Source organism: Nelusetta ayraudi, unplaced genomic scaffold (assembly GCF_046127955.1).
Source record: "Nelusetta ayraudi isolate G7.1 ecotype Tasmania unplaced genomic scaffold, CSIRO-AGI_Nayr_v1 ptg000082l, whole genome shotgun sequence".
NCBI lineage: Eukaryota > Metazoa > Chordata > Actinopteri > Tetraodontiformes > Monacanthidae > Nelusetta > Nelusetta ayraudi.
In genome coordinates, this window is record NW_027466132.1 from 1,490,406 (window position 1) to 1,499,862 (window position 9,457).

Below are 9,457 nucleotides of genomic sequence, written 5' to 3' on the forward strand. Positions count from 1 at the left end.
CAGTTTCCAGACACGTCGGTGTTTGTGTGACCAAACAACAGTTAGCAATTAGGTACTGCCGGTAAAAACCAAGAAAAGAAGATACAGAGACAAAAAGAAACTAAATTTAGTTGGGAATAGCTAAGCTAACCTCGCTAACCTTCTCCTTCTTCAATCTCTTTGTCTATTTCAATGAGCCAGTTTTACCAATCCTGCTCAACAGAGTTAAAAAAAAAAAAAAAAAAAAAAAAAATGCGCCAAGCTAACCGAAGCCCCCCACCCCAACTGATGCTAACACAGCAGCAGCCCAACATTTTCAACTCATGAGTCCTTTTTCCTGCGTGTCCAGTGAGAGAAGAGATTGCGACTCTGATCCGTACGCTGACTGTTTCCACAGTTCGATATCATTTATAGACAGTGGGAGGAAAAAAGTGTTATTTTGCGTTATTAAAAGGACTTAAGTTCATAAATGAGACGCCTTGGGAGCTCTGGCTGTCCAGTAACAAAACTACCCTTCTAGATAGCAGCGCCTGACATCAGCCTGCATGAGCAGCCAGTACTTGTCTCGCTAATGAGCTTCATGACAGGATTTTTTTTTGGGGGGGGGGTTTTAGATTCTATATCCATGAAGCCAACCTAGGGAGTCTTCAGACGGGGCTAACGAGCTTAACCGGGCCCCCACGGAGCCGCCGCCGCCGCCCAGCCGACTGCGGGGAATCCCGACGTGACGCCTCGCAGTCTCGAAAATCCAGCGCACGTTTACTCATCGGAGGTGATGAAAACAAAGAGCGTCTGGCTGGCGGGTGGCTGGCGGCCGTCGTCTCTTCAGAGGGAAGAGATCCACCAGGAGTCGGTGTTTTTGTGAAGAGTTGATTAAAAATTTCATTTATGTGTGGTAATTATGGCCGGAGGACCCGCTGCTTGGTTTGGTGTTGGCGGCACGGCTGAGGAGTAACAGTGAAAAAAACAAAAAAAAAAACACTCACTGGCCACTTTATTAGGTGCAATGTCCAATGGCTGCTGATCCACTGGGATCTTCTCTAGGGTTTACAGAGGACGGCTCCAAAGAGAGGGAATATTATCCGTGCAGAGGAGAATGCCTCGTTGATGTCAGAAAGGGGTCAAAGGTCAGAGCGGGCGGACTGATTGGAGACCAAAGAAAGGCAACAGGAATTCAAACAGCTGCCAGTTGCAAGTCAAGTCTGCGGAGCACAGCATCTCTGAAGGCTTCAACCTTGAAGACGTGTGCGACCAATCAGGACCGTCACAATTGATACTGTGAAGCGTACTTGCACTCTTGTTGCACCTGCACTTTGCTCTAGTTCTTGTGTGGGTATCTACATATATATATATATATATATATATATATTTTTTTTTTTTTTTTTTTTTTTTTTTTCAATTCCCTCGTGGATTCTTTGAGTGCTTTGTTGCCTTGATAACTGTACAGCAAAGACTCGTTGTAGATTTCAAACAATGACATATGTCTGTAGCGTGTCAGTGAACTTTCTTTGTGACATCACAAAGGGCATTGGTGCCTCTCTCCTCGGCAGGCGGTTATTCCACCTATGGAGAATGCCTAGGTTTTTTTGTCCCTGTTAAAGTCTCGAAACATCAGTTTTGGCAGGAAGCCATTCGCATATATGGAGTTTTAGCTGGAGGCTGAAAACAGAGAGCCAACGACACTCTTTTTTTTTTCGGATAATGGTTTTTGTGGGAGGTCAGATGTTGTGCAAACAGGCACAAGAGCGACAAGCTTTTTTGTTGCAAAGCGACACCCAAAATGTTGCGTTGCTCAACGGCAAAAATTCAAACATCTTTATCAACAGGCTTTATAAAACAGTTTAAGCGTCTGAGTTTCCCCCATTGTGACCTCAACGGCGAGCATCACGGACGGAAACAAACAAACAAACAAAAAAAAAACTCCAGCTTTTACGGCAGCTTTAACCTCGGCCGATGCAGTCGGGCCTGCAAACGGGGCGAAACGACTGAAACACGATAGCATAGCCGCACCAGCGGGGGCTTCCAGCGAGCCAGCGAGCGAGCGAGCGAGCGCTCAGGAGGGCGGCGACTGAAGAGACTTGCCTTTCATAGCTCACTGAACTCTGAAGAGCTCCGTGGTGGCGGCGGCGGCAGCAGCGGCGGGCGACCGGTTGGGCGAATCGCAGGATTCTGCTCGGCGCACATTAGCAGCACAGCGGCGGCGGTGGCGGCGGCAGCGGCTAAATATTCAGGGGCTGCGGAGACATTAAGGGGCTGCAGGGAGGGTTTACTGTCTCCGGGAGACAATAACCGCAATGCGCGGAGGAGAGCGGCTGCATCAGGCAATAAATTATATTAAAAATAAATAAATAGATAAATAAATCAGCGGAGGACATGAATAAACATTGTCGTAAATATAAACAAACAGGCGTTTGGGGAGGTAGGGGATGGGGGGGGGCAGCATGGGGGGGGGAAAGGAATTTGCACCGTTCAAATGAACAAAAAGAGACAGGATTTTTACACGGCAGAGTCGGCCTCAAAAATAAAATCCTTTACTGTCCGCGGGAAGCGCTTTCACACCTTCCGCTGGTGGGTGTTTTCGCTCCCAACGCCAGCCAGCTATTGCTGATGACTGTTAATTAAAATTTGTAAAAAAAATAATAAAAATAAAAAAAAAAATGAATGGGGAAAAAAAAATTTCGCGGCTTCAAATTATTTTCACACCGTCGCTCGTAGAAAGCGCCGATCCCGTTTTTGTTTTCGGCCTCGCCGCTGAGCCTCGGATTCGAGAGCAATCTGATATGTACGTACAGTACAAACCAATACCAACCACATGAACCTATGAAGCAAGGGGATGTGGGGGAGGGGAGGGGGGGGGGATGTTTTCAGCGCTAGCGTGGCATCAGTGGAGGTTCAGCCGAGGGACGCATCAATAGGAAATGGCTGGAAAAGAGCGCAAGCTCTCAAAAAATAATGATAATAAAAAAAACACTGAGAGGCCACTTTAATAGGTACGCCTTGCTGGTACCTAATAAAGTGGCTGTTGAGTGTCTCTCACACACACACACACACACACACACACACACACACACACACACACACACACACACACACACACACACACACACACACACACACACACACACACACTATGCTGCAGACCACTAGTGGCCGTCTGGGTCCCTGTTGCCTTTTCTAAGCTTTATACACACAGTCTGCCCAGTCTGACCTTTGACCCCCTGACAACAAGGCTCGTCACTGGATATTATTTTCTCTGCAGACTGCAGCGACGCGGTGATAATGGCGACAGATTAGATGGAAAACACTCAAACAGCCAGCAGCCACGTTCGCAGTCACTTCACTCCTCTTTTCTTCCCTCGTTCCGACGGCGCCTTTGAACCCCGCCGGGTCGCCCTCACCAGGCCCGGCACGGCCGAGTGCGCCGAGCGGCTGCCGCGTGATTGGCCGATTAGCCGTTTGAGTTAACGAGCAATTGGAGACTTTAGCAACGAGAGCGTCCGGCGACTGCGGAGAATATCGGGCAGAAGCAGCGCTGAGGCTCAGATATTAAAGTGTCGCCACATTTTACATCTGCAAACCAAACTCTTTCGCCAAGGCTGAGCGACAACAACAACCACCGCCACAACAAAAGCTCTCCCTGCCAATATCGTGCCTGCAAAGCGGCGCAGCCACAGCCGCGGGACTACCAAAAATGCTGCAAAACGGTAAAGGCAACTCCCCCCCACCCCACCCCGATTGAGTCAAAAGGAAACCAAATCTGCTTAAAAGCGCCTCTCAGGCTCTGTGGCACATAAAACCCAGTTTAATTGGGATCTAAAAACCCCCAAATTGCACAAAATGGCGCTGGTGTGCTGTTTCACACGGAGCCGGCGGCCGCAGATAACGTGACTGGGAGTTTTTAACTCCGGGAAAGGAAACAACTGCCACGCACGTCAACGAGGTCTCTCCCAGAGCCACTTCTGTCAATTTATAAGGTGTTTTTTTTGTTTTTTGTTTTTTTTTGTTCCTATCCTGTAATGAATTCAGCTGGGGGCAGCAGTGATTCCTAAAGTGGATCCACTCAGTCACTTTGTAAAAAACACCGAGCGGCACTTTTCAGCGGACGTGCGCACCTCTCACTGTGCACGCAGATACGTGAGAAAAGGTGAGGCGGAGGGTTTTTTCCCTCCCAACGACCTTCATCAGACGGCGGCTTTGGGGAGGCAAAAAAGCTTTAAAGGGCCGGCGTGAATGGCCCTGCGGACAAAAGGATCCCGCGTTGACTCGTTTTCTCTCCTTGGGAACATAATAAACACGAGAGTTCCGAAGGTAAGACGGCAAAAAATAAAAATCATCCTAAATGTTTAGAACTTGATGTACCGGGCGCAGCTTTCAGACAGGCTTCCAACTGTCTGCTTGCAACGGGAGATAACAATAATAATGCACACACACACACTATTCAGAACTATTTCATGACCATGCATTTCCTTTTTTCTTCTCTTCCTTGCACTCTGATTTATTCAGTTATTTTTGTTTTTTTTTCTTACTTGCTGTTGTACAATGCAAAGTGCCGACCCGGCCAAATGAATCCTTACCTCATGAGGACAATTACGGGACACCTGACTTCATCAGAAATTGAAGGGAAGCTCGGCCGCGATGTTGGCGTGGAAGTTGATTTTTTATTTTTTATTTTTTTTTCAAAATAAAACAGAAAAATGTGGTTTAAAATGCTGCTGGGGTTTTTTTGTTTGTTTTTTTTTTCTTAAAAAAAGACTTTGACCAAAAAGCAAAAAACCAAAAATCTCCCACTTGTTGTTTTCATGCTGAGTAAAAGCCATTTTAGTCCAAACAGTATTTTGTGTTTTATTTAAAAACACACACACACAAACGCGCGCGCTGATCCACCAGAAATCAGACCGTCGACATCCATCGGCTATTCAAACGCCTTCGCCGAGCTTTGGTGCGGCGCCGCCAATAAACAGCAGCGTTGTATTTCCAGCCACAAAGGGAGACAGCGGTGGTGTGTGCGCGCGTGCATGCGCATATGTGTGTCAGTGTGTTGCCCGACGGTGTTGGAGGCAACGTTGTGTTGATCTGAGTGGTACACGAGAAGAAAACACAGAGGCACCTGGTTTCCTGTGGTCATGTTTGCTCTGTGCGAGTGTGTAGAGTGTGAGTGTGAGTCTGAGTGTGAATGTGTGTGTGTGTGAGAGAGAGAGCGAGAGTCCTGGCACCGCTTCAGTTCCCTGCACTCCTTTAAACTACAGGCCGTCACCAGCGGCAACCAGCAGCAGCCGATCGCAGCTTCGTTCGAGTGCAGGGAGGAGTGGAAAAAAGAAACACACACACACACACACACACACACACACACACACACACACACACACACACACACACACACACACACACACACACACACTGTGGAGCGAGTCATCACTTCCTGGCTTCTCCACGCACCAATCAAATTACCAGCCCCCCCTCCTCCTCCTCCTCCTCCTCCTCCTCCTCCTCCTCCTCAGCCTCTTCCACCCAGCTCGGCTCCAGGGTTTGTTTTTTGTTGTTTTTTTTCCACCTCACTCTCTTTCTCTCTCATGACATAAATAAAAAAAACACCAGCAGCCTGCAGCCAAAGCATTGTAATTTGCTGACCAGAACAGCAGGAGTTGGCCTTTTACTAATAGGATAAATGCCTCGGGGGTAATTTCTAAATGAATTCCTCGGGCCGAAGAGGTTTCCCCCCCGACCGAAATAAATCATGTTTGATGTATGGCGGGGGGAGGGGTGGGAGGCGGAGAGAGGGGTGGGGGGGGATTATCCCTGATTGAGTTTTATGGCAAAGAGGCTTGTGACAAACCGAGGGGGAAACCACATTACTTAGACGGGTGGCGAAGGAGCAGGACTCAGGACCGGCCGAGCCACACACACACACACACACACACACACACACACACACACACACACACACACACACACACACACACACACACACACACACACACACACACACACACACCTTCTGCAGGCTGAGACGGAGCAAGGACGGTTTCACATCGCGGCGCAGCAGCCAATCGTGCGTCAGGCTCGGACGCTAAACGCTAGGTGACGGTAACCAACAGCCAAGCGTCAACTGTCCCTCTGGCGAGGCTGCCGCTGTGTCACAAAGACCAATTTTCTTTCATTCCTCACTCGCGATTCCGGAACCGTGACTTCCATCCACACAAGAATCACGGCTGCTGCTCCTGCTGATATTATTGTTGTTATTGTTTTGCAGCAGTTCACTATCGCTGCTGCAAAACTACTTTCCCGTTCCCCATCCATCCATCCATCCATCCATCCATCCGACATCTGACTAACCATGGCAGTGGCGCCTACACTGACAGGTCTGCAGCACAGGACGCGCTCACAAGGGCTCCGCGCAACCTCCAGCTATTGCGACTGGCGAGCAACAACTGGTAAAGAATGTCTGAAGTAGCGTATTTCACAGGCAAATAATTTTCCTCTGTTTGTTTTCAGTCTAATCATCACCATCATCATCACCATCATCATCATCACCATCGTCATCACCACCGTCATCGTCGTCGTCGTCTTAGTTATGATGCTCTGCCGTCGCTGCTCGACGGACTGAATTGAGGAAGCCAGAATCTGAACTATTTGCATGCAAATGCTGCTCAGCACTAAATCTGCAAGGTTGGGGTGCAAACTCTCCATCAGGAGGATTTCACTCTCCCGCTCGAAGGTCTTGCCTGGCCGAGCCCAGAGCCGCCCGCCTGCCCGACTTCCTGCCAGTCCGTCCTGTTCGGGACACGACTGGAACTAATGCTCCTAATCCCCACAGCCTGGAATGCCCACTCAAGGATTGCAGGTTGGGTGGAGGAGGAGCGTGGAGATGTCCTGAGCCAACCACTGCACCTTCAACCTACTCATGCATTGAAGAAAATCTAAATGCCAAGGGGGGAAAAAAAAAAAGAAAAAGTGTTTCCATGACACTTTTGCGATATGCCTCTACGTCGATATCTGAGAGGTTTTTCCGAGTTTAGGTGTTTCCAATACCAGTTTTTTTTTTTATTGTGATATTTAGGTTTTGCGCAATTTTAGGGGTGATGGGAGGGAGTAGAGGGGAGCCAAACCAGCAGGCTGCCGGGACTGACGGGCAACTCAAGGGAATCGCAGCAAACAGAAAGAGGAAAAAGCTGCATCTCAACCACTGGTTCCACGCTCCCTCCGCCAGCCTTCCTACATTAGAACCGGATGTGAACGTGATGCTTCAGTACAGTACTGATTGCTTCGGCGCCACATGATGTCACGCCGGTCGCTTGCAGCCTCACCAGGCGGCGGCGGCAGCAGCAGCAGCAGCAGCAGCAGCAGCAGCAGCTTCACATGGCTCTCCACACCAGGATGGAGTCTGGCAGCACACTGGAACTCGCGTTAGTCCGCCACTAAGCAACTCACAGCACGAGGCAGGAGGAGGACATTTGCGCGTGCAGATGACGGAAGGTGCGCACGAGAGATTATTATTTATTTATTTATTTATTTATTTTTAATGTATTCATTTATTTTCCAAAATCATGGGTTTGTTTATGACGAAAAAGTGAGTGGTCATAAATGTGAGTAAATGAAATAAATAAAGGAAAGGGGTGCTGGGCGCAACAATGAAGTGTAACGCGTACGGGCGCTAATTGCGCACAAACGCGCGACGCAGGTCGCGTGTCATCGCGGTAGACTAAAAGCAATCCTCGTCAAAATAACATGTCTTGTTTTGAAGGAGCTGCAGCCCTGTCAGTCACCATGATGACCTTTCAGCGGCTCATACAATCCCGACCATTCCTCGCAAACCCTCAGTTTTCTGCCGCCTGAACCGGAAGGCGTGAAGTTGAACATTGCCATTGTTGTTTTGATATTATTATTTATCATCATCGATACTAGCCCTGCTCAGAGGGAGCGCTTGCGCACATCGAGAGCATGGCGCGCACGCACGCACGCACGCAGGCAGGCAGGCAGGCAGGCAGGCACACACATGCACGCACGCACGCATTTGGTAGGCTGTGGTCCTGAGCGGAGGGATGGCAGCCAAACTGGTGATCCTGCTCCTGCGCGCTCTAGTCACGAACGAACAAGTGCCCGTGCGCGTCCGTCTCCATTCGTAAAAAAAAAAAAGGGAGAGTGGGGGGGAAAAAAAAGAAAGAAAAAAAGAAAAAAAAGAACCTAAACGCCAAACTCGGGCGAAACGTGTGAAAATGCGGCGCGGCGGGCGGGCAGGCAGGCGGGCAGCGTCCACCTGCGCCGCCGACCGGAGCTCTTACCTCCCCGGCGGCCGCTCGCTGCTCCTCCGCTCCCCGGGGCTGCTCGTCCTCGGTCCCTCTGTGTGGCTGCGATGCTCTCTTTGCTTTTACGTGCGGACTGCGCCTTTATGCCGCCGTGGCATTTTATTTCAGCGGGGGGCAAAAATACGTTGTGGTGAATAAATAATAAAAGAAAATAAAAAAAAACAGAGAGAGAGAGAGAGAGAGAGAGAGAGAGAGAGAGAGAGAGAGAGCGACGGACGTGCAGCGGGTGCACCGGCTGCGGCTGTGCGCTTCTGCTCGATCCGCAGCTTCCGGAGCTCCGCAGCGGCTCCCGCAACGTCGCCCAAATGTTTGTTAGCGGGGCGGCTCTCAAGCTAAAGACGCCTCCCGGCTCGGTTGTTGCTTCTGCTCTCCGTGCGCGCTGCTCCGGGAATGTGAGGGGAGAAGAAGTGCGAGCGACTGCCGCTGCTGCTCGGACGGGGGCTGGCGCACCGTGTGGCCACTTTTCTCCCGACGCTGCTCCTCCCCTTCCACTTGGTTTGGCTCGCGCACTCACACACTGGCGCGCGCGCGCACACACCGAACACACACACACACGCACACACACACACACACACACACACACACACACACACAAATACATGGAAAGAGCGAGTGAGAGTGAGAGAGACAGGCCTTAGGGCGCCTCCCACCCGCCATTGCGCGCAACTGCACCACAGCAGCAGCAGCAGCAGGAGCCAGTGGAACAAGTTCTCCAGTTCCTTCAGTTCCCTAGGCCCGGGACGGGCCACTGGTGTGGGGCTGGTGCTGGTTGAGCGGGTTCAAGTTTTTGGCGTGAGAGCAGATTTTCAAGATAGTTCTGTCAATTCTCCGCACGGGTCGCAAGAGGATTCAACTTTCTTTCTTTCATTTTTTATTTTTTTATTGCAGTCAAAAGCAATTTCCGTGCAGGGGACGATAAATCCAGAGAGCACAACTGTTGTTATTCATTCCCGGTGTTCCTGCAGGAAGGGGAGCACCGAGGGCTGCTTTTACAGTGTGTGTGTGTGTGTGTGTGTGTGTGTGTGTGTGTGTGTGTGTGTGTGTGTGTGTGTTGAGAGATTGACATTCATGTTGCATCCAAGACGGTTGCAACTCACCAGCAAGACTGAAAATGATTGTTGCAGATAGATCTAAAGGCAGGAACATCTTGATCAGCGCAGCTCTGCAGCTATGCA

At 50.0% G+C, this 9,457-nt stretch overlaps 1 protein-coding gene across 3 annotated transcripts in view; it reads right to left on the reverse strand.

Annotated features, from left to right (window-relative positions):
- klhl29 (kelch like family member 29) overlaps window positions 1–8,731 on the reverse strand; it is a 216,111-nt gene extending 207,380 nt beyond the window's left edge. For all 3 annotated transcript variants that reach the window (XM_076044723.1, XM_076044721.1, XM_076044722.1), the window contains exon 1: window positions 8,259–8,731. The gene's annotated coding sequence lies outside the window, so the exon portion shown is untranslated. The remainder of the gene's footprint in view (window positions 1–8,258) is intronic.
- Between the last annotated feature and the right edge of the window lie 726 nt (window positions 8,732–9,457).